This window comes from Manduca sexta, chromosome 19 (assembly GCF_014839805.1).
Source record: "Manduca sexta isolate Smith_Timp_Sample1 chromosome 19, JHU_Msex_v1.0, whole genome shotgun sequence".
In the NCBI taxonomy this organism is placed as follows: domain Eukaryota; kingdom Metazoa; phylum Arthropoda; class Insecta; order Lepidoptera; family Sphingidae; genus Manduca; species Manduca sexta.
In genome coordinates, this window is record NC_051133.1 from 3,651,810 (window position 1) to 3,673,876 (window position 22,067).

A 22,067-nucleotide genomic window follows, 5' to 3' on the forward strand; every position below is an offset into this window, starting at 1 on the left:
ACATGATTTCTGCGTAGCTGTAACCATTAAGGTTGCACACGCGACGGAAGATTAAAAATGGAGTAACTTCGCCCGTTTTCCCAACATTTCCCTTCACTGCTCTGCTCCTATTAATTGTAGCGTGATGAAAAGTATACTATAACCAGCACAGGAGTATGACAAATAATTGTACCAAGTTTCGTTAAAATCCGTCGAGTAGTTTTTGTTTCTATAACGGTTATACAGACAGACAGACAGACAGACAGACAGACAGACAAAAATTTTACTAATTGCATTTTTGGCATCAGTATCGATCCCTAATCACCCCCTGATAGTTATTTTGGAAATATATTTCATGTACAGAATTGACCTCTACAGATTTATTATAAGTATAGATAAGAGATTTCATCCTCTATTGAGGTAAAATGTAATTGCCGATTTTTCAAACATAAATTCTATTGGACGAATTCTGCTATTTTCAGGTGTCGTGTGGCAAAACTAGTATAGATGTTCGGTAAGGCGAAATCTAACTTGTCTAACTAACATTGACGTAGCTACGGATTTACGGGGACTGTTGGCGAGAGGAGCTAAACAAATATTGTGGCTGAATTCATCGAAAGGACTACCACGCGAAGTCTCTTGCGAGGCCTTTTTCTAAGATAGACAAAGACGATTTTAGGGCACCGTGCACCTTTGCGTCCTCTCTTGTTATGCCCGTGCTCAGTAATATGGAAAAGTTTGTGAACAATTTTGGACGTCCGGATGTTTGGATGTTTGTTACAAGTAAATGCTGGAACAACTAAACGAATTTGGATGAAAATGGTACATGGATAGACCATTTTTGGATTGACACGTCATAGGCTTTATATGCTGGTAATTTATTCATAGAAAATTATATGATTACAATTAAATTCTTTAAATATACAGGGCAGGCTTTGTACAGATTACGCCATGGACCGCTAGTGTTTAGGGATTTTTGTAGCCGGAGAGGCTTTTCGCGCGGTTGAAGTCACGAGGGACACCTAATATGTAATAGGTAAGATAGGTCGTCAAAATCTGACGCCTTGGATCACTAGTGTTTAGGGATTTTTGTAGCGGGTGAGGCTTTTCGCGCGGTCGAAGCCGCGAGCAACATCTAGTATATAATAAGTAAGACAGGTTGTCAAAATCCTGGTGATCGACGAGAAACTCTAGACTCCGTTAATCAACATAATATTTGACAGCACTACATACAAACAAACGTAGTATGTATTGACAGCTGTACATTAAAAGTATACTCATGCTTACTTGAGCTTATTAATCAATGCATATGGCGTATTTCGTTTTCATAATGCAACGTAATGTTTTTGATTAGTACTAGTCACTTGTTTTCAGCACACACATTATATTAATTTCTAGCTGTTGCCTGCGATTGCGCCCGCATGAATAAGTTTTTTTGAGATAAAAGTCCCGCTTTATAATATTTTTTTTGGGATAAAAAGTAGCCTATAGCACTCAGGAGTAATGTAGATTCCTATTAGTGGAAAAAAATATCGGTTTAGTTGTTCCTGTGATTAACGTGTTCAAACACGTCAGCTTTAATTATCAGTATAAATAGATTATGTTATTTTAAAATTTTAAAAGTATACACAAGGTTTTGAGCGTATCGCGCGTTTACTGCACGTTTTCCTTACGTTGAATGCATCGTCAGCTATATTTTATGTCCACCCGGATAGCGACCACCGTACACAAGGTGTTAAAACCCACCATAGTGGCCCATGTAAGTGTGTTGCGTTCCGTGATCAGCCTGTGTATATCCGGTTCCAACAGACCGGCATAATTATGTCGACTGTCGAGGATAATCGTCTCTCGTCAATCGACATTCTATTGGACCCCGCTCCGCTTACCATCAGGTGTGGTGAGGTGACTTTGCCACGCACGTATAAAAAAAAATTGGGGGCAATAAATATTATTATTATTTATTAACACTTTGTACACATGGTATAAAGGCGGACTTAATGCCATGGGCATTCTCTCCCAGTCAACCTTGGGGTGGTGTAGAGAATTAAAGATATCACAGATATTTAAATTTTTAATCATATTTAAATATCTGTCGTTGGAAATAATAAACTCTGAAGTAAAAGTAAATTTAACTTGCAAAGAAATTTGTTACATTTCACAGTATTCTGAGCTGTTAGTTTTCAATGCACTTTCACGGTATCTTAACAGAAATAACAATTCAAACAAAAGAATCTTAGCTTTTCATTCCCTTCTACGTAATTTAACGAACTAAGTGAATATTTTCTTTGCATTCTCTTATTTTGTTTTAGCTGTACCACTAGCACTTCATAATTCTATTTTAGTAAATTTCAAAGGGGGAATTTAGCACATAAATAGGTTTCTTGGTTACTTTCCTTACACACTTATAAAATTATTCGTAAGCAAATTGATTACGTAGTTTGCGATACTATTAGATTCCTATAAATAATTAGAATTCAACATGAATACACACACAACATCACAGATTATATCCCCGAAGGGGTATGCAGAGGCGCAACCATGGCACCCACTTTTCACCAAGTGTGTTCCGTCCCATGATGTGATAGGGGCGAGCCTATCGCCATATCGGGCACAAATTCCAGACTCCGGGCTGATACTGAGCAGAAAAACCCAAATATCACTTTGCCCGACCCGGGATTTGAACCCAGGACCTCAGAGCGCTGCCGTACCGCGCATGCAGTACAACTACGCCAGCGAGGCAGTCAACATAAATTATTCAAAATAATAAAGTTCCATTAAACTGCGTTGGTTGTGATAACAAAATAATTCGGGAATCTTGTTTCTTGTCGAAGGTATGACCTTCTTTGAAACATTTCGTTGACTTAATCAAAGATTAAAGTAACTAAAGTTTGTAGTAAAGGCGTACATAAATGATGATAAAGGGCTAAACTATTTAGAAATTCTTGCTACGAAACACTCCTTCCAAAGTAACTTGTAAATTTTAAAAGGACTAATGATATGTTTTAATCAACATTTTGCCGTAGGCTTTTTAGAAGTATTTAAATATTCTGGTTGATTAATGAACTTTATTTTTCTTTTAAAACAACTGGATTTATAATTAAAGAAATATATGTTCTTCAACTCTGATTAAAAGTACTCGAGCTTTGTAACCTCACTTGCTTAAATTTTGAAAATTGGGTAGTTATCTGAGTGTCCGGTAGATTTTGACTAGAAGAAATAATTAAAAATTAGCACGTATTTTTAATAAAAAAAATGTAACATTTTTAATATATTATCGAAGCGCCGGCCGATTTTCTCGGGAACTTTAAATAAGCCTCAAATTAAAAAAGCGATGCAGTCCAGTTCGTTAACTATAAACAAATCCGCAAGATTTCTGCAGCGATTAAGACTTGTATCTTTCAGCTATTGCATATTGTTTGAACACTATGTGAGTATACATCGAAAACCATGTGTCTCTCCCCCTAAATTAAAACCGTTTGCAAGTTTAAAATCATCAATTAGTTAATATATTTTTTGACATGCTTTTTGAGCTGATGAGATTTTACTCCAATACAGCGAATTTTAAAAGTAAATTTCATTTATATTAAATAAATTGTATTCATGGAGCACAACTTCAATCAAATACAACATTTATTGAAACTCAAAGCCTACAATAGCACCAACATTATTGCCTTTCACACACATTTCTCAGCCTAATGTTAAAATAATAGAAGACCGAAACCGTGCCAGTTTTAGTGGACGGGTTTGCTTCAATTTTCCGTACCAGTACTCCTGTTGGATCCATTGCCAATAAACAATATCTTCCAGTCGAGCGGCTCCTGAACGAGGTTCTGCTAATTAGGGACATGGAAACCGATCAAAAGGAAGCCTTTGATGGGAAACTGAAAAGGTGACAACGATACCCTTTGTCGATGTTTCGGTCGTATCGATATGCAATATCGAAAGGATTTTTAAAATAGTTGAAGGTAGAAGTGGTGGAATTATAATTGATTATGAAGATAATGTGTATGAGAGGGTTAGGCATAATTATAATTCATGCCTATGGTTTAGTTCAGCATCTAGAATGATTAAGTATTAATATAATTTTAGTTTATAGATATCATTCTACGTAATCTTTTCAATTGGATTACAAAACCTATTCAAATTTTTCGAAACTAGAAAATGAACTTAATAATATGTACCTACAATAACCGTCGTCCAATTTAAATCCAATTCCAAATTGCATTCTAAATTTGAAATAGAAAACACCAAAGCATCCACGATCACAGAATGCAAAATACATCACGTCACTACGTTAATAGTGTTGGGAAAAATATCGGCGACGGGTCGATTTCAATAAGCGATAACTTCTGCATGACCGACGCCCTCCTTCAACTGGGCATTTACGGATGCCAGTGATCAAAGCGGGCCGATTCGATCGGTGAGAAGCGCGCCGCGGTTTTGAATCGTTCTATTTGGGTCAATAATGTTCCTGGTAGTCGGAAATTTGTTGGAAAGTGATGTTATACATAATTGAAATTAGATTTAAGGCGGTTTCCAAATAAGCAACTATTAAAGTAAGGTTGGAAGAAAATTTCTAAGAGAACATACACAATTAATAGAATTGGTAACGGTAATTGTTTTTTGGATGTTTTGCGAGAAATAAGGTTATTAAGTTTGGGTTAGGTACAGATATAAAGGTCTGTAGTATTTGTTTTTTATTCCTACTATCAAACATAAATAAGAAATTGTTTCGAGTAAACAAGGACTGAACACAGCTATAAAAATTGACACCTCAAAACAAAAACTAAAAAGTTCAAACAGATGAAACCGAAATGCATTTTCTTTAAGTGAGAGAGACAATACGGGTGTTACAAGAAATACATATTTTATACTTTTGACGTGCGTGTCTCCCCTTTAGATTTATTATACGAAAGAATATGAAGTAACGCGTCCCCGTGTTGGGAGCGAGAATTTTTCTTTGTTTTCTCCCTTGGAGATAATATTAAAATGCTTCTGTTGTTACGTCACTCTTCTAAGTCCTGAATGTATAAATCAGAGTGAATTGTTGCCGTGAAGCGATTCGAAAATGTTTACGTGGGATGTATCTAATGTACAAACTTTATTATGTGACGGTGGTTGCGTCAAACTGTTTAGAATTTTCTTTTGTTTGTTGCATGAATAGTAATAATTTGAGCTACACATTGAGGATAGATTTGTATTTCTAGAGAAATAATGTAAATCAAACCGTATTAGATACATAGTTCTGTTTAGATCGTCAACGATGTTATTAATGTTATTACTACTCAAGTAATCGGGTGATTATAAAGTTTAGGTCAGGCTAATTATTTTTCTATCGATGTACACTTATGTTATCCTAAATCTTGTTTATTCTCTAAAGTTAATCGTTAAATATGACCAATAAATTGAACATATCACATCCACTGTTGATAGATAGATACGTTCCATTCGCCTCATCTTTCTGCATTGTTTGCTACTGAAAAGTATTTATTATCCAAGGAGAATGTTCTTTGCCATCTTTCAAAACTCTATCGACCGTTAAAGATCTATCTTCTAAGTTTTCCGCCGTTTCCTCCAAGGAATGTGCTACTCAAATTGTTCGGAAACATAATTTGTTGTGATGCAATGGTGTGCATCATTTCTTGTTGGAGGTGAACAGCTTCATTTACTGATTTATTTAGTCGCTTTGGTAATTGTGGATTTATTTGATATGTTACGTATTGTTGAAATTGTTGAATCCCTACTAGTCTAATTTTGGCATGGCGGCCAATCTCAACAGTGATCAACCAGGTACGCAGGAGATATTATAGTACACAATTAGTGTGTCTGTAATACATAGGTGAACTCTCTGTGAAAATAATAATGTTTATGGGTAGAAAATGGCTTATTCATTAATCTATCGATGTATTTATCATATGTTTTATATACATATTTTATAACATATACCTTTACTTTTAAGTATTATGCCATGATAAATGTAGTTAGTATCTGAATATTCCGCAACTACCTAAAGAAATATAAAAAAAATCTATTTAAAACTTTTGAGATCACATTAAACATTTTACCTGATACAAGAATTTTAGTTTTGGTAACAAACTCGTTCTTTATCAGGTCAGGCAAGTATTCGCAAATAGCAAAGTCGCAGCCTACGAGTTTATTGCGAACGTCGAAACACCGAGACCTTTAGATCGGGATAACGTAAGAAAGGTATAGATGAGTATTTTTAGATCATTATATTTGAAAATACCCATTAATCGTATATTTAAAAATACCCCGAAGTTTGACAATAAGATGTTTCCTTGAGTTTTATTTAAGTAAATTCTTATTTGCATGCGGATTACCTCACATGCAAGACTTTTTCTGAAATTTGATTGTCTTCTTCCTTAAAAAGTAAGCTGTTTGTTATATTTACCCAGAATGTTCTAGTCTACCTGTGCACCAAATTTTATCTCTATCCGTTCAGCAATTTTTTATATTTATGCATTAGATATCTAATATGTTCACAAAATATTATATTATTGGTAGGAAGCAGAATTAGTATCATATTCATGCTGATGGGTATATAGTAAGTATATTTTGAATCATTTGCATGCAAACAAAAAACTTATTGTCATTTATGTAAAAGCAAAACATTTTAATCTGTTATAAAATATAGTGATCGCTTCAACATTATTGCAAACTTGCGAATTCATTTTTTCAAAATTGGCAGAACTAAAAATATTTGAATAAAATTAACGGAGTATCCAGCTTTAGTCGGTCGCTTACGACTGGAACCTTTAATAAGAAAAGTTTGTCTGGTACCATGTCAGTAATTTAAGAGAGCCCATACAAAGTTTTGTAGCAAAATTAAATTTTTCTTGCTCTCCGAACTTAGGTTCCGGGTAGTATCGATTCGGGGTAAAATTTTAGTTTTTGCCGCGTCTTGTTGGTGTCTTGTTTAGTTCTATAATAGTTTGTGTATCTTCTTGGCGGAATTGCATTTCGCTAGTGCTTTCTGTTTAGTTTAAAATGATTTATAACAGTTGAAACATTAGATTCATTTTAGAACCACGGTAAAATTTGTCTTTCCTATATGTTTGAATGGATACGTAATACGACAATATAATTTTTCAAATACCGAACCGTATAATTATAATCATTAGGTATATTTTTGCACACAATCATATACTCACAATTCGCCGAAAGAAGATCCTAGAGAAAAACACACGAATAATAAAATACTTCATCCATGGGGACCATACAATGCTTTCAAAATAATGAATAGCTTCTCGCATTGTATTTTCTTTACAATTTACTTACGGTCCCTGTATGTATGCACATAATTTCGGCCTGGAATTGCCTGACCCCTGTCACCTAGCTGCCTTCATGAATTATACAAGGCAATTTGTTGGCAGATAACTTATCGGACGGCGGCCGAATAGATATGTCCGATCGGTAAAAAAGTCCCCCGGCGAGGTGTTCCGAAATATTTAAACGTAGTTACGGGATTTGAAGTAAAATGGTGTTTAAGGGCTTTAACAAATCAATCCAACTGTTGTGTAGGATTTCAGGTAGACATTTAATGTATTGAATTAATTAACAACGCTTAAATTGTCGTTTAAGAGTTTGTTATAAGTATTTTTTTATTGCTTTAAATGACAAGACGCTCTTGCCATTCACCTGATGGTAAACGATACGACCGCCCATAAACAGTAGAAATACCATCCAACACCTTGAATTACAAAGTATTGTTTGGTATTCCACTGCGCTCGCCATCTGAGATGTCAAGTCTCATTATATCCAGTAGTTACACTGGCTACAATGTCCTTCAAACCGGAACACAACAGTGACTACACACTAATGCTTGGTGGCAGAAATAGACATTGCGGTGGTACCTGCTCAGGCGGGCTCTCACATATGAGAGACCTACCACCAGTAACACCAACCACCTATTTCTCACGATTCACGAAAAACCTCATTACAGTTGTTGTTTTAAGGAGAGGTTTCTGTTCGTAATGTGTCAATAGGTTTGCCCCCTACGAACCAAAGACTCGCTCGGCAAAGTGCGAGTACATTGCGGCTCTAATATTTATTTTATAAGCAATTTAAATTTAAACGACTTACTCGCTAACTTTACAAAATAATTACTCATTAACCTTAAACGAGCCACTACAAACTACGTGAAGTTCATTGAAATTCTAAAACGAGTGTTCAAAGTTATAACCCACTTATATATTGCCAAAAATTCTTATCAATAATATTCAATGGACGTACCGCGAAACTTTTCAATTCAAAGTTTAGTAAACGTATTAGATTTTTTTCAGTGATTAATATAGTTAAAGTTTAAAAATACTTTGAAGTAATTTAATGGATTTTAGAAGTTTGTTTTTATTTGCGTCTGACCAAATTGCATATAATTTTATTTAAATAAAATTATAATGTTTTTTTTTATGTTTACGCGTATCTTGGACATTGATATAAAACTATTTTACAGATTTGAATCGAGGTTTTTTATATTATAATTCTCTTCCCACGTTTCGAAGACTTTGCAGCCTTCATGAAGAGTCCTCCCGTGACCACGAAAGCTGCAGTCTTCAAAACGTCGGACGAAAATTATAATATAAAAAACCGCAACAAAATCCATAAAATAGTTTTATTTCAATGAGTTTGGTTGTGTTTGGTAAAAAACAATCAAATTTTTTTTCACTGTAACAAATAATATAATAAGCGACACGAATAAAAACATCTCCGGAAATATTTCAACAGACATCTTAAAAGATTCAGAGTTTAAAAAAGCAGTTATAAGCCTTACCGGGCTTATTTGATTTTAAAACAATAAAAGTTAGTGGAAACCCAAGAAGTTTATCTAAGGGAATGCATCGACAGCTGCTTTTGGATGGTGAAAGCTTAAGGCGATTACAGCCTCCGAGTTCAACTTTAATAAAAAAGTAAGTAGATAATACTTTTAAGCGTGTTTGTGTTGTATTTGATTTTTTAAAGAATTTTGAGGGTGTGATATAAAATATGCAAATGTTGTTGACGATTCATTAACTTTTTTATAATAAAATTACAAAATTTGCTCTTCATTTAAACTTTGGCTTTGAACTTAATATAAGTATTTTTTAGCTTAAGGGTTGAAAATAGTATAGAAAATTTTGTTGTACGTAATAATGTGTAGAGTGTATCTCTTATATTTGTAAAACACATATGACGAAAAGTGGGTGCTCTGGTTGACCCTCTGACTACCCCATCGAAGATATAGGCGTGATGTGTGTTTTTTATTCTATTTGCAAAGATAATTTACTATCATTAGTGACAGAAAGTGCATTATTGATTATAAGATTTCTCTAAAAACAATAAATATTAAAATACCCTACAATTATACCTATTATTATTTGAATAAGTGATTATTGGACCATCTCGGTGATATAGTTGTATTACGATACGACTGCAGTGCTGAGGTCTCGGGCTCAATCACTGGGTGAAGTGAAAGTGAAGTTGGATTTTCTATTTAATATCAGCTCGGAGACTGGAATTCGTGTCCGATATGGCAAAAGGCTTGATCTCTATCACATAATGGGACGAAATATGCACGGTTGAAAGTGGGTGCGCTAGTTACGTCTCTATCTATCCCTTGAGATAAAAGGCCTGAGTGTGTGTGTGTTTACAAATATTGTTAAAAAATAGGCCTTGATATGCGTATTGTCTGAAATAGACAAAATTGAATTATTTCCTGACCATTGACATTTGCGTAACCTTTAAATGTTATGTATGTAGGAAACAATATCCAAATTGAATTTGAAACGTAAAGGTTAGTCGTGTTGAGAAAGAGCTTTGTTACTGTCATTTAAGGACGAAATTGATAAAAATAGGCAGCCGAGTAGATGAGTACCTGATAGTAATACATCTTTATAGTATTCCGACAGCCCAGTAATATACACCGCCCTCCAAATGCTCATCTAGACTAGCACTGTATAAATTGGATCACGGAAAATGAAAAAAATGTAATTCATAATTCAGGCAAGTAGTAGGTGGTGTGTGGGTTTGGGTATTGAATGGTTTTCTCATTCTGCCATATTGTGGTTTGTATTTAAGACACACGAATACGTTACAGCTTTATTCCCGAAGCGCTAGGCCAAGATGCCATTAGGACACCCGCTGTTCACCAAGTGTAGTCCATCTTATGATATGATAGGGGCGGAGCCTAGATATAGATTCCAGACTCCTGGCTGATACTGTGAAGAAAAACCCAATATTACTTTGCTGGACCTGGGTCTCTACAAACTTTAGAGTTGTAGTTGTTCTACCAAATTTGAGCAAGATTTGCAGGCCGATTCTAAGAATTTGGTCTGGAAATATTATGAGTGGTGTTTATTAGGGAATTTTTAACAGTTTTCCAGCATACGTGTTCCCTCCTTCCTACAAGTTGAGTCCTTCAAGCGGAGAACGAAGATGCAATTTAGCAGCCCGGAGTAACTCTGCTGACTGTCTGGGAATGCTAATCTCTTGTCGGTCGACATGTTATTATACATTTGACTTACCATCAGGTGCAGTGAGGCCACTTTGCCGTACCTTCGAGAAAAAAAGGTGATGATGATGATTATGATAAAGGAGTGTCATGTTACTGACCGTATGAACCGTAAGAAGAACCGTATCGAACGCAACAGTCATTTTATCTGGTTATAACAGAACCAACAGGTCGAGCCAATTTATACACACCCATCACGCATTTATTCCCGAAGGGGTATGCAGAGGCGCAACCAGACTAATAAAACAAAGCCCATTTATGCTGCTAATAAAACCATCTGGAACATTTCTCTACTGCTTACAACGCTATTTAGCAATGAAAAATGACCTTCTATTACAATGGACCTAACATAGATAGAAAAATGTGGTGTTGTACCTTTACCTACCCCTAAAAGGAAAACAGCGTGATGGTATGCATATACAATATTTGCGAAAAAACTGTCTGCAACCAACTTTACTATTTGGAATAACACAAGGGATCAAATGCAGGAGAATTCAGGGAGAAGCTGTCAAGACCCCCTTTTGCTGTTTGGAGATGTCACGTCATACAAAAAGGGACGTGCAACATTGAGTAAATGTTAATATTTGCTTTAAATATTTGATATTTGTTAGAAAGAAAGGTAAGGAATATTTACTTTGAGTTATTGTTTTGAATAAATTCATTGATCTATTGGTTATTAGAATATGAAGCGAAGGCATAGGTGCGAATATCAGTAGGGGCAACTAAAATAATTTTCGTTTTTTTTTGCTTTAGCAATGTTATCATCTCTCACCTATCGCTGTTTTTGCATCAAAAATTTAGTTAATAATCAATTTAATCAGTCACCATCAAAAGGATTTAAAGAAAAATACCCCGCTATTCCCAGATTCAAGCAGCCTTTTTATCTTAAAAACTTTTTTCCTCAGTTAATGTATGTTTTCGAGCCAGACAAAGTTATTCCAATATTTCATAGGCACATGTCTGCGCGGAGGGAGGCTATTGTTGCCGTATTAACAAGTTTTCTTACTTAGGTGACGAGCTTGGTAAAAAGCCCTATGTATGCTTCGATACACTACATTATTCCTAAAGAAATGTATAGGGGTAATGCGTCAACTAAAACTGTTTATTTTTGGATATTTTTTTACAATAAGCCAGTATTATACGAGGTAAAGAGGTTGAGGTTTTTCGTTTGTGTATAAGCATAACTGAGTTTCAATTTGAAATAAAAAAGTAAAAAAGAGATTTATTTTGCAACAAACACAAAGTACATATAAAACAAACAAAATAGACAATGAGGACCTAAAAATGTTTGTGACAAAAAAGGCTTTAAGTCAGCAATATGTTGGCAGTGAAGTCAGTGCTGGTCTTCCGTTGGGCTGTTTGTTGTTATTGTCAAGGAGGACAAAAACTCCGTGCAAAAAAAAAAAACAATTTAAAAAAATAGAATACCAATTCCTTTTGTGGTACTACAGTGGCCAGTTACACCCATTTGTAAAAAGATAAATAAAATATTTTATCCATTTAAAAAATTTGAATACCAATTTGTTTTGAGGTACTACAGTGGCCAGTTACCTCTGGCAATCTTGAACCCTAGAGGTTTTAAGATTAGCCTATATTCAGCATGAGGTTTTCAATCTCAGTAAAGGACATTGTTCTGTGCCCATACATAATTCGCCCTGGAACCAACAGCAATGGAAAAATGTTTGTAATATTTAGAATCATTAATAAATTCTCATGACATATTATTTATAAAACGGACAAGCTGGGTTATCACATCAATCCAAAAAAACGATGAGATTTTGAGGTTATAATTGATAGTAAACATTGAAAGCTTTTCAATGTTCAAGGTAGATTTATAGTCCTATCATTTACGATTTAAATATGCTTTTTATTGATATAATTACCTATCTAATATATATAAGCCCTAAAGATTCATCACTATGTAGGTATCTGATTATTTTTTACTTAAATCAGGCTATTTTAAGACTTGATTCATATAATTTTTTATAAATAAAAAGGTACCTAATTATGTAGTTATAGTATTTACTATTTACTTCAGATTTTATGTATTTTCTATATATACGTACGTCGTATGTGTTCCCCGAAGAGACAGACAGAGGCGCACTGTTGAGCATTCACGCTTCATCAGAAGCATGGCATATTTTACACACTTTTGATAGACTCTTAGGGCATGTAGGATTAAATTAAACAAATAAAAAAATATTTTTAGTTCATATTATTTATTTCCTCATCACCTACATTGTTTTATAAAATATTATCTGAGTATTGTGCAGGAGGGTTGTTGTTATGGTATTATTTATTAATTCAGTTTTGCCAATCACAATCACCGAGTCCGGAGTTCCAACATTCTATTACAGAGCACGCAGCTTCTACTAACATTGTTACAGCTGAAGTATGTATAGGCTCTTGGGCCGTGGTCCAACATGCTGTACATATAAGATCAAGGGCTACAACCTGAAAAAAAAAACAAACAAACACATTATGCTCAAATTAGAATGGCAATATATTAATATTGTGTCACACGGAAAGCAGATTTATGTATTCAAATCTTCCAGCTGAATTAAATGTAAGAAACCTTCAAGCATATGACACACATTTTTTAATCAACAATATACTTGCTAGTTTGCTCTTAAGTTGCCACAGCCACATGCTAAAGTGTGTAGTAGGTAGTATACAAACTCTGTTCTCTGTCTCCACGCAGTTACCAAGAACAGGAACTGAGGAGCAAACTAGAAGTTTGGCGGCAGTTAAACTTGTACGATTAAAGAAAAATGTGCTTACCAAACGAGGCGCTGTCCATTGTTGTATACAATGGCGAATCTGCTCGTCCTCCAACACCATGGATCCGCGAGCAGAGCCACAATTAATGCAAAAATCAATTTCCATTTCGTATCCGTTATCAATGCCAGGTAAATTGTTACATCAGTTCACAAAGTCCAGAAATCGCAGCCAGTGTATGTCGATATCGTAATCAATCGCACAGAGTCTTTATAATAGCCGAATCGTCAATGATATAGTGAGTCAGAGAATTATAATATATTATATGGAAAGTGAGAGTCTAGTTTATTTGTCTCAGATGAGTGAAGTGTGAGTGACATTAAATTGAATTGAAAAATGAAGTACGAATTAGGGATACGACTCGACTAGATTCTGGGTCGATTATATCGATCATTTATACAAAAATCGATTTTATTCAACATAGGGTTATTTTTATTCGGAAAAATATTTAACGGGACCTTTATCCTGGAAAATCTTTGACACGGGCGGATCCGATAGTAATTTAATATGGAGAGAGTTTGAGGCCCCCGGATGGAGGGAGAGAGAAGAACGCTACTTTTTATATGTATAATTCATAAATATTTTGTACGACAGAAAAATAAATGTTCGCATAATATATTATGCTCTGCTATCTGAACGAAGCCAGGGCGGGTCGCTAATATAGAATCTAAATAAACAAAGTAAATCAATATGAATTAAAAACTAAAAAAAATCTTTTTCATAGACGACTTAATCTATAATCAATTTAGTCCTAAAACTAACTACTTATTTATTCGAGACGCATCCACTGCTCGATTAAATATTATTATAATAATTAAAGAACAAATAACCTCACAAATCGAATATATTAAAATGTTTCAATAATTAATTATCGGTAATTAGATATATCGTTTTGTCAAACCGGTACATCTCTATACACAATTAGTTGTAAACATGTCGGCAACTTTGACTTTAAGTCGTTACAATACTTTTATATATTCATTTTGGATGTAGCAGCTTGTCCGTTTTATACACATATTTGCAAATAATATAAGCACATACATAAATAATTATGGTGCTAGTCACACCTTTGTTGGTTCTGGGGCCGTTTTCGACAATGTCCTTTACGAACACAGTGTCATCCAACGTTTGAAATTTATTTTCGAATCCGTAGTTTAACCTGCGCCAATTAAGTTTTAAATTCCTTATCCATGTGATTTACTGTAAACCGGAATTTTGTCTTTTCGTTCCCTTTATTTATTAATTGATTAAATGAAACGGCTCATAAAGTCTATTACAACAATTATAAAATATTATTACGGAATGAATACAATCCGATTCAAAAACTTAATAAAAAAAAAAAATATATTTCTGATCTCTCTTGTCGTACTATATATTTGTTTTGTCTTTTAGACTCCTGTGCGATATATCAACCTCGCCTTTCAAAATATTTGTAGCTAAATCGAAATGTCACAAATATTGTGTGAAGTATCGGTACAAACATAAGGCCGCGGTGTCGCTGCTCAGTTCTTACATTCCACGGTTTTTCATATCGCGGCTGTTTATCGCACGATCGCCGGCCCCGCCGTTCTCGATGATCCATCTTCGAGGGAGTTTGGGAGAGCAGACGAGCGTTTATGCTGTTTATATTATAATATTGGGCAGTGTAACCAACTGTAATTCTTATTATCGTCGTAATTTTACACAGTTATTTGATATTGATGTTTGGTGACAATTGGGTTTTGTTTGGGTGTTTATTTTTTTAAATTCTGGCTAGTGTGACAAACTGTAATTCTTATTATCATCGTAATTTTACACAGTGATTTGATATTGATGTTTGGTGCCAAATGGGTAGATTGAAAATACTTAATTAGACAGACTCTTATACGTCAATCTATCACTAAGAGGCAAGTTTAGACGACATTAAAGATTATGCCAAACCAATCCATTTAATACACATGTGATGGCCCAGTTTTGCTTTAAAAGGTAATGTATGCATAATAACAATAAATGAGCATTTTAATACTTTTAATGTGCTAAACTAATATGCGCAATACAGTGCGGTATTTTACATTGCCAAGTAGTCATCCAAAGAATAACTTGTTGGTATCATTATTTATTGGCATAAAAATAAACGAACTGTATTAATTATAAAATTTTGAAGTAACGTTTCGCCCGCCCGTCTGCAACAACACGTCGCGTGTACCAATGATCCATCTTCGTGAAAACACGCGCAAGCGACGCGTGATTCCACAACAAGGGCTCTACTGAGGGAGCGGTGGAATATTTTTTCCTTCCACTTGCAACTTCGGTGTAGAACTATGGGGGAACAAATGGGGGAAATGTAGGATGTCATGTTAGAGGATTCAATATACGTCGGGTATTCTTCAACGTCGTTTTGTTACAGGTAGTTTGTTTTTTCTGGAAAGTGCACTGCCTGTAGTAAGAATGTAGGACAAATAATAAAACGACTAATGTGATATGCGACGCCTTACGATGTAGATCAAAGTTATGACGTAACGTCTTAATTGAATTTACAGTTAGTGACAGTATTAGTTTTACAAATTCAAAACTTTAAAACTTTTCTACACATTAATTCCAATTATATTCTCTATCGTAAATAAAGTAAATCCTCCGATATTATATTATTAGTAAAGAAAAAACGATTGTTGATACGGACATAGAAGTTTAAAGTCAAAATTTTGAATTTTTTCAGCTACTTTGTTTTGGTAGTCCAGCGAATTCGATAATATGACTAACATTTCATTAAACGCTCTTTTTTGTTCACATGCACGGTAAAGTGACCCCACGTAACTGGAGAGAGATGATTACCACTCGGCAGTCGACACAATAATGCCGGCCTGTTGGAACCGGATATACACAGGCTGATCCCGAAACGCGACACACTTATATGGGCCACTGGCGGGCTTTAACACCTTGTCTACGATAGTTGCTATCCGGGCGGATATAAAATATATCCTACCACCAGGCAATTTTTTTCTGAAAAGGTTTTTGAATTTACAATATATCAGGTAACCCATCAACACGATATATCCTTAGAGATATGTCTGGATAATATCCTCTGTTACGCACCACGGTTAGCTAAAGTTATTGAGTAGTTGCACAGCAAACAGTTCCCCCTAGACTTGAACGTAGCTCCCTATTGGCTGCATGAGGGGTGGCAGTATAATGGTGATAAACAATTGACAAGTGATTTTTATGACAGATACGTTATACTTGGTTTGATTGTGTGCCGCATTACGCAAATATGGTACATCTTTATATAGTCAAGAATAGTATAATTTGAAGAAAGAAGAACGGTTTAATATAAAATAAGCTGTCGCAACAGTTAGCCTAATTTATCTACCTTCAGCAATAAATGCATTCGAATATCGACTTAATGAACACGGATATTAAAACGAAAAATATACTAATACTATAATTTTCCTTAGCTTCCCGTTCTCAGCAAACGGTCAAACAATTAATATAGAACGTAAAAACATAACCATAAACAATCAAGTTACGGTAACTAACCCTTCAGTATCTTGATCATTAAGTAATACGTAAATAGCGATAAACGGTAAACAATTAAAAGTTTCAAGGAACCATATTTTCGGGTTATTAAAGCTATATAAAGTGCGGTGAATAAATTTTAACAGATTTGAATCGTCGCACGTGAACACGCGAGGACAGGTGAAGGGACGAAATTCAGTATTGACGACGAAATTTAGGGGCCCAGGGGCCCTGTTCCGTCTACAGGGGCGAATCCTTTTCGCAATTATGGGGGATTTAATCAAAAGCCAGCTTTGATACCTATGTAATAGGGTTAAAAAATCCCCTATTTACCTATACGGCTATTAAAAGTGTTCTTTGATTAGGTCGCTTGTAATTGCGAAAAAACGGATTCGCCCCTATAAACGGAATAGGGCACCTGATTATAAATTAACTCATACCTGGCATGGAAGGTAGATAAAAACATCTTTGAAATTAAACAAGTTATATAGAAGTTGAGTTTTCCTAACTTGAGCTTTGATTATAGCTATAAGTTATAATATTTAAATGATTGTAATCGTAGTGTTATGACTACTGGAAAACCAAATAAATAAATGTAATCGTAGTGTAAAGTCTGCTGGAAAACCTAATAAATAAGTATTTAAAGTTATACTTGATGAGGAAACAGTTATGGTGAGTCAATTGCAAATATTAAATTTTACTTACAACAAATCACTTGTAAATCATTTTAAAGTACGAAATAAAATTATAGCACTTAACACAATCATTTTCAAAAACGAAACCTTAAAATTGGTTTATGTACAACAATAAACATATCTTGTTCATTATTTATCTCTATCAATGACAGGCGCTGTATTTCTACACTAAATCCCCTTCCAGAAAATAAAACCATTACCACGAATTCCGGAACTCGAATGAAACAGGAAAGCATCACGGCACATTACTAGAACATCCCCTACTACGTAACAAAAGAATTCCATCACCTAATGCGTTTAATAACCCATAGTCCCCTCATATTTAAATACACATTAGACGATTTCCTCTCGAACTCAATTCATCATTTTTTGTTATTTTGACGTGTGTAACGAAGGTGAAAAACAGCGAGGTCCGTGGTAGGGGTGAGAGTGAGTTGGGGACGTAAGTGAGACGTCAGGGGTCGATGGAAATTGATTTTCCGCCATCATTCATAACCTGTATGCGTTCGCAATAGGCAAGTTATTGTTCGCCGGCTTTTTACTGATATTTTGAGGCGAATGGTTCATTTTGTAAGTAAGTTTGGTGTGATGTATGGGTCAATTGAGGAGTCAATTAAATAAAATCAGAATAATAATTCTGATTTTATTTACTAAATTAACTTAGAATATTCTTTAAAAGTTTGATTTAGAAATCTGTAATTAGTTGAACACTGCCCTTCGTCATTCAGTTTCCAGTTTTACAACTGTCAATAATTTAATAATTTCAATTATAATTAATAACTGACGTAAAACTGAAATCGAAAACATAACTTAAAATCCAAATCACTTTAAGATTCAAAATCAAACAGAAGGTAAAGGGTTAATAGGTACTAGTTAGCGAAGTAGTCGAGCGAGCACTTACCGTTGGCTCGCTAATGGCTGAACACACAAAGTAATAGGCTGTACACGATTGATTTATGATTTCAATGCATACTGCAAACTTGCCGATTGGAACGATTGCCTTTGATTACTGCGCTTCTATTATGTGTTATAGGGATTCCACGCGGAATTGGTGCGAACATAAAAATATAATATATTTTTGCAAAATAATTGTTGAGGTTTAACTGACAACTGACCCAGTGACCATTGGCTATAAACAGCGTAATATTTTTTTATGTTAACGCGAATGTTAGACATTAAAATAAAAGGCAGAAAAATGATGTATTAAAACCGCGATAAAATCCGAAAAATAATTTAATTTTAATATGAAGGTTATGTTACTACTTATTATAAAAAAACTACAGCTCGCGTCTCGCAGTGCTGACACTCGTACGAGCCTAAACGAGCTACGAGAAAAATTTGAAATCGGTTGGATCGCCGATGAACTTGCTCGGCGATTTTAAAGTACGCATACTTGGTGACAGGTGAAAAAGGTCGTCGAGCCACGAGTACGCGTACTTCATCTAACGTCTACCACCCGCTTTACGCAAGTACATTACATCAAGAGGCCTTATTCTATATGACAGTGTAAACTCGTAACAGCCGTGTTACGTTATTTTCGTGAAATTATCGAGGAATGTTATTCTGTATGCCAATTTTTATTGTCTTAAACGCGACGCGGTGCGTTACGTGTTTGTTACTCACTGTTAAAATATTTGGCATAGAGAATAATACCCTAGCACGATACACATTACATTAATTTATTTTTTCACTCGCTATAAAAAGGCCAGTATTGATTGACTAAGAACGTAACTTGATTAAGTTTATTTGCCGTCATTGCTATAAAAGTCATCGTATAAAAAGTGATATGCTTAAATGCTCTTCCATCAAATTTCAATTCGAATTTCAAAATCGCCTAAATCGTTCAATGAAACTTAACGTACAGAATAGCTCAAATGCAGTTCGTGCCACGCTATGCAAAGTGAATGCGTTGATTTACGAGGGAATCGCACGCCCCCTAGTACGCATGCCCGTTAATTTAATAAGTGTTGAGGTTTTTGATGAATCTGGTGTTTTTTATCCAATAAAGACTGGATTTTTAACCGCTTTAGTTAATGATGGTACCAAACTATTTGACGTCGTTGCGGTTTGAGTTTTTTTATATTTACCAGCTACCCGTGGCTCCGAATACGAGAAAAAGTTTTTCCGGGATGAAATGTAGCCCATAGCACTCAGGAGTAATGTAGCTTCCTATTAGTAAAAAAAAAATTCAGAATCAGTTTAGTATTTCCTGAAATTAGCGCGTTCAAACAAACAAACTTTTCAGCTTTATATTATTTAGATTATAACGAGTTAAGTTCCATTGTCTGTAATTCTAATTCAGTCCATTTTTAATACTTCATACGTGGTTGGTTGGAATTCTGTGAAAACTGGTTAAGAAAAATGTGTCGTAATTTTCCAAGCTTTAAATTGCTGTACCTTTAGGTCTTCGCTTCGTCCGCATAATTGTTTTTCCAGGAAAAGTTTTTCTTTATTTCCTATGCAATAGCAGGATACAGCATTATAAGACTGAATGATATGTGTACAAGATATATAGGTTTGCTTCTTTATGTACTAGTTTATTTAAGTATTATTAACGGCGTAGCCTAGCTGGCGTGGAACGGACTGCCAAGACGAATGTCCGCAGGTTCAAATCCCAAGGGCACACACCTCTGACTTTTCTAAAATATCATGTGTGTATTCTTTGTGAATTTATCGTTCGCTTCAACGGTGAAGGAAAACATCGTGAGGAAACCTGCACATCTGAGAAGTTCTCCATAGGAATTTCGAAGGTGTGTGAAGTCTACCAATCCGCACTAGGCCAGCGTGGTGGACTAAGGCCTAATCCCTCTCAGTAGAGGAGGCCCGTGCTCAGCAGTGGGCAAGTATATAATACAGGGCTGATATTATTATTACTATTAACGGCGTAGCCATGTTTCGGTAAGGGGGAGTGGGGGGGGGGGGTTAATGAAAGAACCAAAATGTGCATTGAATAACAATCATATTGTTTAGAAGATTGTCAGTGTTATAAAGTCTAAAATAAATCAATTGTTACTCACTACATAGTATAAAACAAACTCGCTTTCTCTGTCCTTATGTATGCTTAAATCTTTAAACGCAACGGATTTTGATGCGGCTTTTTTAATAGATAGAGTGATTCAAGAGGAAGGTTTATATGTAGAATAACATCCATTAAATAGTGGAGAAATACTGTTATTTTGTTATGTTATACCCGTGCGAAGCCAGAGCGGGCCGCTATGTTTTTATATACAACGTTCACAGTTTTTCTGTAGTGTATTTAGTATCAGCATTGCACCCGTGCGAAGCCGGGGCGGGTCGCTATTTTAACTATATTATAGCCTTCGGGATGTTAATCCCTCCCCCTCTAGCTTCGTCTATTTTAAAAGTAATATTTTGAATGAGAAAAAATAATAATTTATTGAATTACTACGTATTGACTGGATTAAACGTAATATCTTCACAAACATTGATTTCCACGACACAGGGCTTAAAACAAATTAAAACTCGTCTAGCTATAAAACAGTTATAAATCGATTCCACCAGGTTAAAGAATTAAATGGATCGTAAAAATTAATAGCAGTCTGTTGTACGAATTGGCGCAACCGGAATGGCACTTTCCCACTTTATGAATTACTTGGGAACTTTATGACGGCTTTGTCAGCCTCTGAGTTTTTTCCCGCGTCACGTGTTACAGACGGATGCGAAATTGGATTTTTTTTTAGATAGAATGAGATATTGCATAAGGGTGCGGGTAATTGTTTCACGTAATGTCAACTATTAGTAATGTTGACAGTTCTTTCATTAATAGTAATGATAAGTATATTGTTTTAGTTATGATATAATAAGAGGTTTTAAATTGGATCTTGGATCAGCGAGCACAAGTGAATAGAGATCTAAATGGGGAGGTTTCATCAAAAAGTCTGGCTCATAAAGAGATGAAATTGTTTTCAAAAGTAGATGTGGACCTGAACAACGCAAAAAGTACCTTCCTGTTCAAAATACGCTGCTCACAAAACCATAGAATGCACTTCAGGCACATTTCCAAATAACATGTCGGCGTATACATTAGAAATTCCGCTCGAAATGAAACGTTTACGGAGAAAAATAAACGCGATTTAATCGTAATGAAAAAATGCTCTAAATATCATTATTTTCATGGAAATAAGGTTCCAAGTCGCCAAGTTCGCATTACCATGTGGCGCCGAGTACCAGGCTGGCATAAATAAAAGGAAAACATATCGCAGCCGACCTTGTAGTGTGCACTCAACCGCCCGTGGAGCCGTGCACGCCTGGCGGAGCAACTACTGAAATGGCGAATGAAATGTTTTAATATGCACAACGCGGAAATTTAAAATTGGAATTTACGCTCGGAAATGTTTTGCCGAGTGCTCTTTGTTACTGTTATTTACAAAAAGTACGCAACACCTTTATGTCTTCTTGGTAAAGGCCACAACCTTCTTTGCGGTTCTTTGTTTCTTGCGGCTGCATTTTTAAAGACGTTGGCTTTAACGCTAGTGTAATTGTGTAGGTAATAAAACAGTTGTTGGAACCGGAATAGCAAGGAATGAATTGTATCTAAATATTAAGTGAAGTGGAAGCTCGTTGCGCAGTGTAGATAAGAGACGGCGCGCGACTAA